Below are 18,062 nucleotides of genomic sequence, written 5' to 3'. Positions count from 1 at the left end.
GACTTCATATTGCCCAAAATATCTACCAGGTTCTCATGAACAAGGAAACGATCTAAATGCTTCCCAATATGATCATCACGAGCCCTACGATTATCCCAAATGGGAGAAAGTGGAAAGGGACAAATATCAACCAAGTGATGATCTGCAAAAACATTATACAATTGACCAGCTAATGGGTCCAATTGACAATGAGTGCCCCAACATTCTTTCATCGATAAAGTAGAATTAAAATCACCTGCCATGATAAGGGCACTAGTCTTCAATATGTCACATGATGCTATATGGTCCCAAAAAACAACACGATCTCTACAAGGTGCATATAAATTAAGAAAATGAATACGAATGGGAATCTCCCTAAAATGGCCAGTCAAAAGTATGCCAACAAAGAGACGAAAGGTACGCAAGTTTTCCCACTTGGGATCCCACATGGCGATAAGGCCTCCAAACATACCAGTAGAGCTTCCATTTCTAACCATTAAAGTTGGTTTACATATTTGAACCTTTTAGTTATAGGGAAGTGCTTTACTGTTTATTAGTATAAAGATAAGTCCACCTTTACATATTTGAAGCTTTTAGTTATATGGAAGTGTTTTACTCTTTATTAGTATAAAGATAAGTTCACCGATAGTCCACTTCTAACATTTCTCATCCACGAGGAAGACCACGGATAGTACCTCTCTCTTTCAGTATCATAAAGCGGAGATGGTACATTATTTTTTAAATTAATGTAATTAAAATTAATATAATTTTTAATTGGTTTATTGTTATAGTTATTTCTTTCCTTTGAACTACTTCCATTTTTTATTTTTAATATAAATATTGGTTTATATTAATTAACTAAACCATCAATCTTGTAAAGTAGTTATTGTTTATTTTTCATTTTTAAAATCAGATGATTATGAGTTGTTAAATAAAATATACTCATGAAAATTGGTTTATTATGTAAATGTTTTATACAATATCAACTCTCATATATATATGAATAATTAAAAATAAATAAAATATTTATTTATTATAATATTTAAAATTAATTAAATTATTATAATGTTTAAAATTATTAAATTTTTAATATATTATTATTACAATAATGTTTAAAAAGTAATAATTATCCAAAATATCAATACAAATATCCAAAATATTTGACGATGGATAAAAAATGGTTATATATTGGTTTTTTTTATTTAGAACAATCTATTAAATAATTTTTTTTAATAAACATGAAAAATGTATCATGACATTTAAACTAGATTAAATGGTATATTTATTTATTATTATCATAATAACTTAGTATTATTGTAAAAATAGTAATTATTCGGGGAGTGGAAATGAATGGTTGGAAAAGTTAGAAGACAATGGTTCAAATTTCTATGTTGAGATGATGGGTATAGAAAATACATAAAAATACTTGTAATTTTTATATGCATAGTAGATTTTGGATGAAAAAATCGAATAAACAAAATAGTATGAAGTGTCAACAATTGAAAGTCATTAATGTTCCAATGGTATGAAGTGCCAACAATTGAAAGTCATTAATGTTCCTATAATTATGATATATGATTTCGTTAATATTAACATTATTTTTGGAAGATAATTCTTAGTTTCATATTATTTATGATTTCAAATTGGTAATTTATGTTAATATTATAATTTAATTTTTATTTTTTAAATTAATAAAATAATTGACAAGTATTAAGTTAATATGTTATCAATAGAAGAACGTCATTTTCTAAGTGGATTGAATACTAGAAATGATGGTCACAAGGTACTTTCTATCCAACCACTCATATCTAGATATTTTCTTTTGTAAATATAAGTACTTTGTATTTCATATTAAAAAAATGTTGAGTATTACATGATGATCATTGCCATGTTGATATCCATACTATCCCCCTTATCAAATAAATAATCATTTCCCTGCTCCTATCCATACTATCCCCCTTATCAAATAGATAGAAGAGCTCAGATTACACAAAAGACTATTACAATAACCATAAGACACTAAATCAAAAAAGCCAAAAGTCCAGGCAAACTAAAACCATCCCATATTTGCACATTAGGGAATACATAAGCCGCTAAGAATGAAAAAGGAAAAGAACTATATAGAAAAAGGTATTAACTTCACATTGTACCCCCATCTGCAGAGAAAACTAACAATATGCAGCACCAAGACAAAAACAAAGGCATCATGCCATAATAGTGCTTCATACATTACACTTCTAAAACCAAGAGGAAAAGATATAATTAAACTTCCTCCAAAGAAATAAACATTGTAAATATGCATTCCAAAGACAATGTTATGGCACCAGATTTATTTCTATGCCCACCGAATTGAGTCCAAATACAATTCAACAATGTTCCAAAAATCTCCTCCATACAAATAGCAAAACGCTTCAAAATAAATTAAAGCCATTGCATCTAGAAATAAAGCTGAAAGCACCAGCATACCGAAAACCATTAAAACCCCATGACCCATAGAACCTAGAAGAGAAGACAACAACCAAGTATCCCTAGGAGGCTGATGAAAATAAACCAAACCAGAGAAACATGTGCAAAAATGGATGACAAAATTAATCGAACACACCATTCTATTCATGATCTAAAGAAACTAGAGGAGGCATATAAACATTATTAGTTAGAGGATCAATGAGATCACCCAAGTCCAAATCGCTCACAAAGAAGCTTCCTACCCATGCCAAATGAGAGTCGACATTGTCTAAAAAGAACCTCTTGTTAGGAGGCATGCATTTAATGTCCTCTAATGAAGAGAAAACATTATAATTGTCCACTTGTTTTTCCTTGAATATGAGACATAGTAGAATCATCATCTATTGACTTAACACTAAAGAACTCATGAAATGAAACCTCCTTTTCCTTAATCTACCTTTAGTTGGAAGACATTTTTCACCCTCCCCCTACAATTCAAAGTAAGAGTAGTGAGTATTATCCCCTTCCTCCTTATTTTCTTGCACAAGGATCTCCTTCCTCACCTCTAGAGGAAAATTATCAAATGCAGTAACAACTGAATTATAGGAAAAAGGTCAAACCCTTTTGTGCCCAATTTTACCTCCACCACCTCTTCGACTACTCATTCTCTGCCTGGGAGGCATGACCACCGCTGAAAATAAACAATGAGTGCAATGACTATTGTAACCTCTAATTATAAAACATGACCAAGAAAGATATGGAAGAACATAAATGCTTGATCGGAATACAATTAAGTCATCACCCAATGACAACACCACTCGACCAAAACCCAAAAGATTATTAAGTTTGTCACAACGCATTTTCATGACACAATGAAGAAAAAATATTAGAAACTCTTTACAACTTAGACATGACTTTAAGAAATTATAAGGAAACCTAGACCCCTGAAACGTCCCATTAAACAAGGAAATTTTGACACCTTGAACCAACTGCAATTGATTTAGAAAAATAAAAACATAAGCTAAAATCACTAACACTAACAATTTCAAAGACCAATAACACCTTGCCCAAATTACCTCAATTACACACAACAACTGAGAATTTATCTCCAAAGGCTAACATAAACAAAGAAAATGATAAATTTTCCCCAAAGACCTAGACAAAAAAATGTAGAGAATGGGTGAATGAAATTTATGCCCTAAGAACAACAAAGGAGTGTGTAAATTCATGACTCAGAAGCTAAAACTCGCCAAAATAAAGTGCATCTTGATACATACCATAAGAGGTACGAGCCACAAAAGACACCATCGAACGTGAAATTCCAATGCCAAAGGCCCAGTCACAAGAATGCATAGAATAGGCGAACCAAATTTATACCCTAAGAAGAACTAGGAAATCAAAATGAAACTCCCCAAAACAATGTGAAGCTCAGTGCATACCAGAAGAAATATGAGCCACAAAATACACCATCCAATGCAAAATTCCAACAATAATAAGCAAATATAGGAGTTCGAGGAAATGTCCTCACCTCCTTGCACAATATGATTGAACCTCCACCCATCCATCTCCATAAATTAGTGCTTTAAATCTTCAAGGAAACACACATGCTAACATATAGACATTGGATACTTCTTGCGAGGCCAACCTGAGGAGCCAAATGTGCTGATGGAACCTTCATTTATGCAGCCTTTCTAGTTCTATTAACACCCTCATCGGGGTCATATCTAGATCTTTTGAAAATGATTGAAATGAAGGTATTCACAATTTTTAATAGTATCCTTAATTTTTTGCATTATTATATTTTAGTTTTCCATTTTGAAAACAAATGATTTTTGTATATACTTTATCTCTAGACCATGAATTTTGTAAAATTGTTTATATAACTCTTCATCAAGAATTTACTAAACATTACATTTCACATTAAACAACATAATTTTTAATTTATTGTATTTTTTCATCTATTTTCAAATTACATAGACTTACTTAAAATTCCTTTCTTTTCAATTTTTGATGTTTACCATAATTCTCATTTCACCTAAATATTTTTTTAATTAAATTTAATATATATTCATAAAATCCTCTATTCCAAAACATTTTACTCAAATATTAAACCACATGCAAAATCTATTGTTCAATATACATTAGCATAACCTACAACTATATTTTAAGAAACTATACACATAAATTTACTAATAACACAACCACCTAATAAATTACAAATAACCAATTTATAAATGAAAAATGCAATTCCAACTATTTTCATTTAATGGCCAACTTCTTTGATTTTCCACCCTCCAATAATTATTATTTGATAATAATACCTAATCATTCTTACGATGATAAGATGTTTGAAAACTAATTAGAGATTATACCATTTAATTTGTCATCAATGAGTATTGAGCCTAAAAAAGAATGATCCCCTTACAATATTAACGAATTGGTGCTAAGCCCTAAGCAACGATGACTAGATAGGAGGTGTCTTTATCCATACCTATCTTTGTCCTATTAAAGGGATACAAGCACCCTGACTAATCCACAAAACATGCCTGGAAAAGGAACGTGTCACAATCCCATAGTAGGAATTGATTTTAGGACCACGGTTGGATTTATTTACCATCCATGTGAGATATGAGTGCCATGAGTAAGTTTTGGGTGGAAAATGGATCTCAAAAATTAGACACGGTTAGTAAAAGGAAACAATTGATTAATTCGTAAATGAATATTTTCAACTTAGAGAAATTGTTAGGGATGAAAACACTTGGTTCTTACGCCTTAAACATAACATGTTTTGTGCATTACAAATCTATATCAAGGTGTTAATCATGGTTGTGGTATGGAAACAATAGACTTAGATCCCCGATCATGGTATGAAGAGAGAATTTATATCCTTAAGACCTAAACATAGGTTGTTGGTATCAAATTCTATGAACACATCCATAAACAACCACATAGAACCATATATTGGTTGCGAGGCCTTGATAAACATTCAAGAATAAGAATTATGATCTAATTTAATATGTTAACGATCAAGATCCTTGAATAATTCCTTAAATTAACACATTAGAACATTATCTGGGATATTTGGCCTATAACTCAGAAACTTGGTCCATGTGTAGATTTTATACACTAGAACTATGTGTCAATGAATAAGGATATCCAAGTGGGTGGAAATGTACTTAAAGATTAGTTTAAACTTATGAAACTCATCCACCATGATCAACACCTAGAGACAGTGGCACTAACCCTTTCTAGGGAGTCCTTCACATCTAAGTTAATATGGGTGTCCTTACAACATCTCCAGAATCATAAATGGGTCACAAGTTGATATGAGTTGATGAAGGGAACTAAATGAAATATATATTATTAACTAAAAACACATAGATCCAACAAAACTTGACTTCAATTAAATTATGGAAAATTTTAAAAATTATATACAAGTAGAATGAAAGAAAACTAGCTCAAACTGTGGTAGCTTATCTCTAAGAAGAGATGTGATGGCTACCAACATTCCTAAATTGTATTACAATGAGACTCTGAGTCCTATTTTTATCATCAAGAAGTAATAATAAAACCCTAGATACCCAAAAACCTAAACCTAGGAGATGAAGTGCCAAACGCTTATGGGCCCCGATTGGGTAAGTTGGAACCTCAACTTCTTGAGGTCATGACTTTGGCATATGACCTCTATTAGTGTGCACAATATCTCATTGTAAAAGCCTATCCGAGGAGTAAAATTTCCAACTTTCGATGGAAATTTATGATTGACATGGACCTCTTTACCTAAAAAGATCATTTAGGGCCTCAAAATCTCTCTAGACGTTAAGGACCTGAAAACTGCTAAAATAGAAATTGTGCTACGTAATAGAAAATTGTGTTGTGAGACATGTGGAATACATGGGTGGTCATCGATATCCACCTGGATCAATAGTCCTTGAACATATTCTACAAATACAAATTAGAGCATCTATCCTTAAGAATTTCTTCTCAAGCTAGATTTCCATAGACGAGTCCTTGAGCCACCAAATCCACCCTATATTGGTTATGAATATTCTTAAACAATGTTATAACTCTTATAACTCGGTGATCTTCTAACTAAGAATGGTTCTTGAGGTATAACCAACGTAAAGGGGAAATGACAATGGTATTGTGCACTAATGATACCTTTCAAGTTCAATCGATGTGAAAAATTTCTACAATCCATAAGAAAAATCCTTTCTCTTAGGGATATTTTGGCTATTAATGGTTTTGGAGGGCACCTTATGATGTCTTCATTGATATTGATGGGTTTTTAAATATTTAAAGTATATCTCTTCTACTTAAATAAAGGATTCAGTACTAGAGGTTTCCTTTTGAAGAATTTCAAGATGAGGGCATTTTACATGGATTCCATTTTAAGATAAATAAGCTTCAATTATTGACACACAAACATTCTCTAAAATATTTAAAAATAATTTAGGTTATGTATTTACCTCTACATATTGGTTTCATATTTGGATTGATTAACTTGGTGGTTTGACGAGATATTAAAGTACAGTCTCGAAATTTGTCAATAATTTATAAAGGCATGCATGCAAATTCTACTCACACACATATGTACATATATTAAATTTTCTGTATTTAACATGGGATTCATACACACCTTTTAAATCTTATAAAGAAGTCCAAGTTCTAATTTAATAAGTCTACAGCTTGGAATTTCAATCCCATGATGCACATTGGATTTACTCACTTTAGGTTTTGTGAATAAATAGTTATAACATGCACCTATTTATGAGGTATTTACAACCTCACATAGACTAGTGATGCTTCCTTATACATACAACATGCTCAATAAACAATGCCACTAATATATTGACATCAAAAACTTGCAAATGTAGCCTCTAGTCAAGATTACATCACAATTTCTACCATTTTCCTTGAATGATAACTAAGGGAATAACTACAAAATTAAGGGAAGGGGGTCCTTAGATTAACATTTCCGCTTTGATGACAACTTCATGCATCGTAACTAAGTTGCACTGACATAGAAACTTTACTTCCATGAAAAACTTGGTGAAAATGTAAACAACTTGTTGGTCAATGGGAAAATCTTATAAATGAATAATATTGTTAGTTGCTAGCTCTGGAATATAATGAGTGTTAACACCAATGTATTTGATTTTTGAATGATACATTAAATTATGACAAAGTAGAATAAAAATTTAATTTTCACAACTTAATAAAATTGTAATATATTTTACACAAATGTAACCATTAACCATCATTGTATCACATAGTATAACAATTGCAAATATGATATATATTATAGATTATTTTAGGTTAACAAAAGTAAAAAGCATAAATATAATTATCTATAAAATAAGCTGATAAAAAAAAAACTTCTTACAACTAAAATTACATAATGAAATTCTACTTAACATTATAAACTCAAACTTCAATTTATAGTATATACTCAAACTTCAATTTTATATATATATATATATATAATCATGAAACGCAAAACAATTTATTCATCAGTAACAAAAATACTACATAATTGAGATACTATAGCTTCAACATTTACCCTCAAGTACGGCACCAATCAGCCAACGATATTAATTTACTTATTAGCAAGAATATCACAACATTATTTATAATTTTCAATAACAACCAATAAAAATATTACAAAATTTTAAAATTTTCATCTTTATGCATAATATTTAGTGCATTTATTTCTCATATTACACTTTTACCTACGTATACAAAATCATACCTTATTGTCTATAATTTCTTAAATCTTATCCTTCCATATTATAGGCCATGGTGGCTCTCTCCCTGATCTCTTATTCCTCTTTAAATCTACTCTTTACCATTCTCTTCGCACATTATGTTATTATTTTCAAATGTTACTATTGAGATAATCTTTTCTTTTGTCGTTTTGGCTTTCTTTCTGTAACATTTTAATGAACGTTTCGCTTTGTATTTTAAAATCATTTTTCCCTTCTCTTTACATTTTATCTTTTGTATTTCTTTTTCATACACTTCTCCTTAATTTTTATATTATAATACTATTAATACATGCTTTCCTCTCAACTAAGCTCCTCGTTATATTAATCTTCGTATTACATGAATGTATTTACTTCATAACCATCATATATAGAGTAAAGGTCAGTGAGATTTATAGTTTAGTTATGCCTTCATATAATCCAGATCCATATTTAGGCATTTACACATCTTTTAAATATTATATATCTGGTTAGTGAACTTTTCCTTATACACTCCTTATGTATGCTTTCCGAATGCCCATCGTTTGATCTTTGATAACCCAAGAAAGTGTCTTTCCCTCATACTTCTGGGTTACTTTACACCCTTTTCACAAAATAATGCATTTTCTATGACACCATGTATATGATTTGTTCTATACCAAACCTAAGTTATCCTCATGGTAATTTAATTACACATTTTATTTTTGTCTTAGAATTATGTGCTTGCTTTTAATTACTAATTCCATAATTATTGATGATCATGATGATGGTGGTGGTGGTTAACGTCTACTAGACTAAACATTGGTCTATCGAATCTATCAAACTAACCAATCAAACTTTTATTTATTATAATTTATTTTATAATGATTTTTTTTTTATTTTTAACATTTTCAATATATATTTTTCATATATCAAAATAATAACAACTCATATTGGATTTCTCTAGACGAGAGGTTCGCGTCTGAAACAAAGAATGGCTAGGTTCTGCGGTGCCGACAACACGCTGATCTGCGAAGAGGCAAAGAAGACAAAGATCACAGGGAGATCGAACGCCGGACTAACCCAACCGAGTGCGCTGATACGGATCCGGCAATGTAGAGGACGAGATCACAACCCCTCAGCAACGAATCGAGCCTCAGATGATGAATGGCCTGCTCTCAGGACACGGTTGGTTTCCCGTTATCTGATTAAAGGTTCTTTTCATAATAAACCTGTCTCCCTTACTGTAATAGGTTACGGCCAGCGAGATTCACACCGAAAGCGTTCAGATCTGCAAACGATAGCACAACCCTACCTCGATCCGCAACCTCAAACTGCAATTAAGGGTAAGAACGGAGAGTTTTGGCCGGAGACAGATGCGCGAGCGGGAGTCACAAAGAATACTGGCTCATTTCCATATGGAAGGAACAGGTGCGGCTCAGATCTGATATCAGAGAGCCCGGGGGAGGAAAGAACACGAACCACCAAGGCACGCCCAGAATCTAAGTTTCTTGAAACTAAAAAACGGATGATAGGAGGTGGACGATCGCCAGATCTGGAGAATCAGGGCTCGATTAAGGCCGATCCATCAGATCTGAAACAAATATTTATCAGATCTGTAGACGGCAAACACTGTTGTGCCCAAATCAAGGAAGGGATGGACATCCAGGAGTTAAAGAAACAGATCCAGAACAAATTGGGAATTCCGGCAGCACTCCAAAGTCTCTTATTCTCAGGGATCTGTATGCAGGACCAACACACGCTCCAGCATTACGGAGTGGTCAAAGATTCAACCATCATCCTCAACCTCAGGCTCCGAGGCGGATGCAAGGGAACCAGCTCAAAAAATCCAGGCTCCTTCCGCGATGCAGTTAAAGGAAAAGAACCAATGCAACACAGAACAACATCCACACCAGAGATTCCAGGACCCTACATTGTGGAACAGAAGGCAGAAGCACCTATTTTAACTATATCATTGCCAGAGGTAATAGATCTACACTCAGATCTAACTCATAATGCTGTTATATGCAGATTTAACGGTTATTGGCCCAAAGCTGATGCACTACACCATTGGATCTACACATCATGGACACCCAATTGTGAAATATATCTATGCCCTAAGGGATTCTTCATAGTCAGATTTAGCACAGAGCTGGAACGAGACAATGCCATTAACCAGGGGCCCTGGTTCTGGGGCAATGCTGGTCTCTTTCTCACACCGTGGTTCCCAGATTTCGATGCCAATACCATGGTAGTATCGACAATGCCAGTCTGGGTTAGGCTACACAACCTACCACTGCATTTCTGGCACCGAAAAGCTTTAACAGCCATTGGGAACTCCTTAGGAAAATATCTCAAAATAGACGAGGACAGAGCATGCCGGGGAATTTTCACATATGCTAGAATATGTGTAGAAGTGGATCTAAGCCAAGGACTCCCAGATCATATTACATTGAATTTCAATAATTCACTGTGGACGCAACAACTTGATTACGAAAACACGGCTTTCAGATGTCGCAGCTGCTTGCAGACAGGGCACCTACAATATGCATGTCCACAGACTTGTAAGGAGCCAAAGGGGAATAAGAAACAACAGAAAAAGCCAAAAGGCTGGCAGCACACTGAACCAGTGGAGGAGGAGGCACTAAACACAGAACCCACAGACATATACAGAAGCCAGAAACAAATGGAGGAAGAGAACACCGAAGGGCACAAACTTGAACCAAACAGCATGGTGCGGCAGCAAGAACAACAGCTGGAAATAAGTGGTGCCAAACGAGCACATAGTACCGAAGGATCAGATTCGGACAAAGAACAACCTGTGAACATAGAGGACACCCAACTAGCCATAATTGTCCCCACTGCCAACACTGGAGGATGGCGAAAAGTGGAGAAGAAAAAAGGGAGGAAAATATAGGCCGGTAGACAAAATATCATAAATTTTGCTGCATTCCTTTCTAGTCTTATACTATTCTGTGTTCTTATTTCTGTTATGCTGCCTGTTATTACAGGAACAACCATTTGCATATGCTTCAAGCATCTACAAAATGTAATTTTATCAACATGAATAAAATTACGAATTTTTTCTTAGGGGAAAAAAAAATAACAACTCATATTATTTAATTTAATTCAGTCTAGTCATACGCTAAAATTTATATTTTATTTAATTCTTATTTTATTAGACTTTAATTATGATTAAAATTGATTTTTTTTAAAATAATGTTATGAAACCAACTCAAGAAAAGATAGAAAAGATAGATCAACGCCTTAGAATTCAACCTCTTCGAGGGGGCAACCTCCTTTACATTACATAAATGAACAATTCTTGGATGATTCAAATGACAAAACCTCCTTTCTATATATAGGAGTCTAAGGAGTCACAATATAATCCAGCCAAACTAACAATAATAATATAAAGGCACAATAATAACTATAGTGGGCTTCTATGGGGCACAATAGTAACAATATGGGCACTACATGGGTAGATCAATATAATAAGTGGGTTATACTAATAACAATAAGGGGTTACACTAGTAGTATAGGGGTCTAACATGCCCCTCTCCTTCAAAAAGTGTTGTCCTCTATGCTTGAGTAGTTCTTGATGCTTCTGTATAAAATTCTTGTCCTCCCATGTGGAATCTTCAGCGGGTAAGTTCTTCCACTTGACGAGATACTCTGAAATTGATCGATTTAGTAGCTGTCGGTTCTTGTTTCTGTGACTGCTCCAGGTTCTAATATGATTTTTCCTTCCTCTTCAATTTCTGGCAATATTGTTTGAATTGGGATCTTTTGCAACTTTTGAATAAGTGGCCATACGTCTTCGTCCTTCTTCCATTCTTCCCTTGCTTTGTTTATCCAATCTGGTTGGATAATATAAATAGCACAAAAAAATGCTTCCACTTCCTCATCCTTGAAGAGTCTTCCCATTCGGTAAGGTCGCCATTTTTTAAGTGCATGTAGTATTGCCAACATTTCCTTCTCATAAATAGCTTGCCTGAGATGTAGCAGTAAAAATACCCAATCACCTACATCAAAACATTTTTCACTACGATGTTGATCTACCTGTTGTTTCGTTTGATTTTGCACCGAAGTGACGTTATCCTTTAAAAGTTGGAGAACTTGTTGTTGATGCTCGATGTGATATTTCACTGCTTGAACCTTTTTCTTATTCATATGTCCTTCTATCTCTAGAGTTTGAGGAGTGGTAATTTCTTCCAATCCTTTACAAGATATGGTAGGATTCATTTCTTGATGCTCAATGTGATCTTTCACTTCTTGAACATTTTTCTTCTTGATATGTCCTTCTATCTTGATAGTTTGAGGAGTGGTAATTTCAAACAATGAATTACAAGGTATGGTTGGATTCATATCTTCTTTCTCGATGTGATCTTTCACTTCTTGCACATTTTTCTTCTTGATATGTCCTTCTATCTTGAGAGTTTGAGGAGTTGTAATTCTTGCCAATTCTTTACAAGATATGGTCTGATTCATTTATTCTTTCTCTGGGGTTGGGTCCTGGCATATATTTTCTTCTTTTGATGTTTCTTGATCCCTTTCTTCCTCCTCTTCATATTCTATGTAAAATAATTTCTTCTCAGCACACTTATGACCTTTAGTGCATTTGCTATCACAATTGTAACAAAGCCCTTTTTCTCTTTTTTCTTCCAATTGTTGTGGTGTAACCCTTGTAGTTTGTGGAAGGCTAGGACAAACAACACTTCCATCTTTATAGTTGTGAGGGGTACGCTTCCTGGTTTCCATAATTTTGCTTTCCACTATGTCATAAAGCCCTTTTACTCTTTCCAATTGTTGTGGTGTTGCTCTAAAGAAGGTATTGCTCTTTGTATCCTCATAATGTGCTATCATTTCCTCCGTGAAAATTGACCACGTAACAAGTTGTTTACGAGAACAAAGCCCTTCGTACCATAAAAATTGATTTGGTTCTAAATATGAAGATGCAATACATACCTTTTGTAACAGTTGTATTCCATGTAGATCAAAATATTGCTCCATCTGAAGTATCCAATTTACCGGATCCTTGCCATCAAACTTCCTCATCTTGATTTTTCTTGATTTTAGGAGCTCGACCTTGAAACCACTGTAACTCTGTACTTTTGGATCTTTAAGTTCTAAAATTGCAACCTGTAGTAGCCTTCTATGTCCTCTTTCCAATGCCATTAGTCTGATCCAAATTGGATTCTCCAAGAAAGAGTTATGCACAATCTCCCGCAGTGACCTGATTGTAGACTAGTTCAGTAGGGTGAACTTGTATGAAGTGCCATGTGTCACTGTTTCAAGCTTTAACTCTGAAAAATATATAAGAGAAAACTACAGTCCGTCCTCTTTCTGTACGTTCTTGCGAAATTTCAATCCGATGCTCAGAAATAAAGTTACGAAGATTTTCCCCAGGTCACCTGTTTTGAATGTAATTCAGGAGTCTGCAAAAAGACCAACTTCCTCAGATCATATATCTGCAAATATCGCATGAAAAGCTCTGAAATTCGGACCCAAGATTCTGCGCGATTTCTTCTCAAATGGGTTTTTTTGCGACTTCTGAAACATCACAGAAAAAGGTTATAGCGAAAATGCCACGATGACCTGTTTAGAGCAGCGAAACCCTAGAATCCAAAGCTCTGATACCAAATTTTATGAAACCAGCTCAAGAAAAGATAGAAAAGATAGATCAACGCCTTAGAATTCAGCCTCTTCGAGGGGGCGACCTCCTTTACATTACATAAATGAACAGTTCTTGGATATTATTATTGTGCCTTTATATTATTATTGTTAGGTCGGCTGGATTATATTGTGAGTCTAAGGAGTCACAATATAATCCAGCCGACCTAACAATAATAATATAAAGGCACAATAATAACAATAGTGGGCTTCTATGGGGCACAATAGTAACAATATGGGCACTACATGGGTAGATCAATATAATAAGTGGGTTATACTAATAACAATAAGGGGTTACACTAGTAGTATAGGGGCCTAACAAATAATCACATTTTAGTTATTCTATGGCAACGTTTTTAACCTATTACTAGAATTCATCATGAGGATAAATATGGAGGAATAGATTTAATAAAAAAAAATAGTGTAGAGATGTTCTAGATATTCCAAAATTAAATGTTAGAAATGATCTAAAAAGTTCTTTCATTACTAGAATTCATTATCACCATAAATATGGAGGAATAGATGTAATAAGGAAAATAAATAGTATAGAGATGCCCTAGTGATTTTAAAATTAAATGTTAAAAAGTCAATCTAAACGGTCAAAATTTGATCTAGAAGTTAAATATATATATATATATATATATATATATATATATATATATATATATATATATATATATATATATAATTAAATATAAGAAATCTAATAAACTAAAAAATAACTAGTAAAAAGACAAATGACCCAAAAAAAAACTGAAAAATAAAATAAAATAATTAATAAAAAAATCAATACCTTATTAAAAAATCATTAAAAATATATATAAATAAAAATGAAAATGAATAAATAAATAAATAAACAAAAATCATCATTCCAATACACATTAATGGTAAAAATGAAAAATAAAAGAAAAATTATATATATATTAAAAAAACAAAATTTGATAATAAAATAAAAGAATAAGAGAAAGTTATTTATAAGATGAATAAAAAAAATAAAAAATTTAACAAAAGAAAAGAAAAAGACGACTATTGATTATCTTCCATCCCTCATCCTTGTTGATATTTCTAGCATGTTTCTCAATTTCTATAGCTTTGCTTAACTTCCTAACGTGGAAGCACTAATTATCTTCCATCCCTCATCCTTGTTGATGTTTCTAGCATGTTTCTCAATTTCTATAGCTTTGCTTAACTTCCTAATGTGGAAGCACTCAATCTTTGCAATGACATGGGATTCTTCAATACAAATGTGATGAAAAATCTTTGATGAAAAATCTTTTCCACATGTTCCGCTAAGGCCAAGATCGATTATGCTTCATGTCTGCGCCTTATCATGAATCCTTTGGTTGATCATGCTTCATGTTTGATTATGCTTCATGTTTGCGTTCCCCCTTGTAGGGCATTCGACAAGAACAAGGGATTAAGTAGATACCCTTAGAATGGGGTTAAGTAAATAGCCTTAGAATCCTTAGGGTACACATGCTCTTTTACTGATCTCAAGGAGTTACAGACGGTGTTAAGAGGCTTAAAGGTGGAATAAAATTTATTATTCTTAAGGATATGAGCAATCTTATTAGAAAGGAAGATGTAGACAATTAACCAAGCTAGCTTTTTGGCTAGCCTTGAGACCTAGGTGTTTATTTAAGAGATGAGATTTTTCTTCTTCAAAGTGACTTTCATCATAAATCCTTAAAGCTTTGATTAACTTTTTGAGTTTATTTTTTAGTCTTTTTGGTAATTTTTCTTATTACTAACTTTATATATATATATATATATATATATATATTTATATTTCACTTTTTAGATTGAATTTTGGAATCTCTCGCATATCTACATTATTTATTTTCCTTATTAGATCTATTCCTCCATATTTGTAGTGATGTTAAACTCATATGTGATTATTATGGAACAATTTATTTTCAATTATGACATAGAAGTTTGATTTCACAAATACGATCAAAATTGTTTTATTTTATTTTTATTCTTAAATTATGGTAATTTAAATTTTTTTATTTTATTTTTATTTTTAGATTATGATAAATTTTTTAATTTATTTTTTTATTCTAAATTTTTGTATTGTGATTATTTATCATTTATATTTTTAATTACTTTTATTTATTTATATTTTATTCTTAAATCATGGTTAAAGTTTTTAATTTTATTTTTATGTTTAATTCTTATATCATGTTCAAAGCTTTTATTATTAATTTTATTTCTTATATTTTTATAATAAATTTCTATCTCTATTTTTCCTTAAAATTCAATATATTTTTATGTAATAATTATTTAAATTACTCATAAACATAATCATGTAAAATAACTTTTTCCTATTTTATTTTTTATTAATAAGAATATAATTTAAATTAAAAATTCACAAATTATATATATATATATATATATATATATATATTCCAAAAACCCTTTAACCCTATTTCATAATATATTTAATAAATACAATACTATCAATAATAATTGTGATTAAAATTTGGGGAAAATTCTTTATAATTGTGCTTCCTCTACACCTAAAAGATTGATTGGTTCTAAGCATGTGTGGGTATGAAAAAATATCTTCAAAAGTGTCATGAACGTAAAAATATTTTAAAAAATGTCATCAACTTAAAAATAATGGTGTCCAACACAGGCCTAACTCATGTTGTATTTTAAATTACAGACTATGAATTTAAAAAGACATTGTATGTTCAACCATACTCGTAAAACATGGTATCTAAATCCTTATTGCATTCTAGAAATGTAGATGACATGATGTGTTAAATGTTGTTGAGGTTCAAAGCTACATCAATCTTTAGATTTCTATCCTCTAGGTCAATATGGGAAAATTGTGCCTCTGTGGATAAATTTGGTTTTCGTTGTCACAATATATAATGGCAACACAACTCTAAGGTTAAAAAAAAAAAAGGGGGAATTTTTTTCGTGTGGATATTTCTTATAGAAGATGATAATCATGTGCTTTATATATAATGTTGGATGAATAAAGAAGGTTTTGAAGAAAATGTGCTAATTAGTGATGTGTTGGATATTGTAGAGAGAAGATGAAAGAATTTACTGAGGTGAAGCAATTGGCGGAAAGAATATAAGATATATTGTCCGAAAATCTGCGGCTGTATAAAGGATATCTGAAGGAAGGCCCAGCGGGTTCTACTAGCAATGGCAATGCCCCTTTCTTGGTCATAAAAAAGGCTCACTACCCGTCATGTCCAAGGCCAGACCATGTCGATTTCCGCCGCTCGCACTTGGACGCTGGCGGGGTCATTCTGCTTCTGCAACATGTTAAAGTCGGTGGCCTTCAAGTTGTGAAGGACGGCACTTGGTTCGACGTCGAACCCATTCCACACGCAATTGTTATCGACATTGGCGATCAGCTAGGGGTATATAAAATTATATAATCAAATATCAAATGCTTTTACTGTGTATATATCACTTATCTAATTACTAATTATGTGGGGGGTTTGCGCGTGCATACCATTCAAGTGATGGCCAATGGGAAATGCAAGAGCATGTGGCACCGCGTGCTTTCTAAAAATGACACAAATCGAATGTCGGTCGCAGCGTTTCATAAACCATCGACCAATCCAGAGGTGTTTCCAGCTCCACAGGTCATCACGAAGGTGGTACAGCAGAATAGCAATGAAAATGACATTAATTATGTTAATGCCGAAAGTGACTATAGTTATCCAAAGTTCGTCTCAAAAGATTATATGAAAGTCTACGGTGGGCAGAAGTTTCTAGAGAGAGAGCCCTCTATTCCCTGAAGTAACCTTACTAGCTCCCAGCAATGCTTCATTTTCCCTGGTTCTGGTTATTAATCTGTGCTCAAATAAAGAATTAGAATTATATTAATGTATATAGGAAATACTGCTCTTCCCTGTGTATTTTGTTATGGAGCTCCATCGCAATATCTAGGATCTATTTATGAAATAGAATTAGAATACAGCATGTTGGATATTTTCTAAATGCTTAATACTATTCTGGAATCTTTAATCCCAGTAAATGCCTTATCCGCGCAGACTATATTCATATCGAAGGACTTTGATGACATATCTCTTTTATGCACTTATGAAGCGTTAATTTGAATCCTTTATTGAGATGCAACTGTGCATCGATTTCTAAGCGTTAAACTTGGATGTCATATTCTCTTTTAACTTCACCAACCTCGTGATTCCGCATTAAATTGAACCTTTTGGTAATCTATTTGTGTAACGCAGTTATATCGTAATGGAGTTGTCT

The 18,062-nt window shown here is 32.6% G+C and overlaps 1 pseudogene; it reads left to right on the top strand.

The window, feature by feature from the left end:
• The first annotated feature begins 16,363 nt into the window (after positions 1-16,363).
• Positions 16,364-17,587, top strand: LOC149224731 (1-aminocyclopropane-1-carboxylate oxidase pseudogene; annotated as a pseudogene).
• The last annotated feature ends 475 nt before the right edge of the window (positions 17,588-18,062 follow it).

The sequence above is a fragment of the Pinus tabuliformis genome, chromosome Q (assembly GCF_031772625.1).
Source record: "Pinus tabuliformis cultivar Carrire ecotype Pingquan chromosome Q, CPIR1, whole genome shotgun sequence".
NCBI classification, from domain to species: domain Eukaryota; kingdom Viridiplantae; phylum Streptophyta; class Pinopsida; order Pinales; family Pinaceae; genus Pinus; species Pinus tabuliformis.
This window is presented reverse-complemented; position numbering and strand designations above follow the sequence as displayed.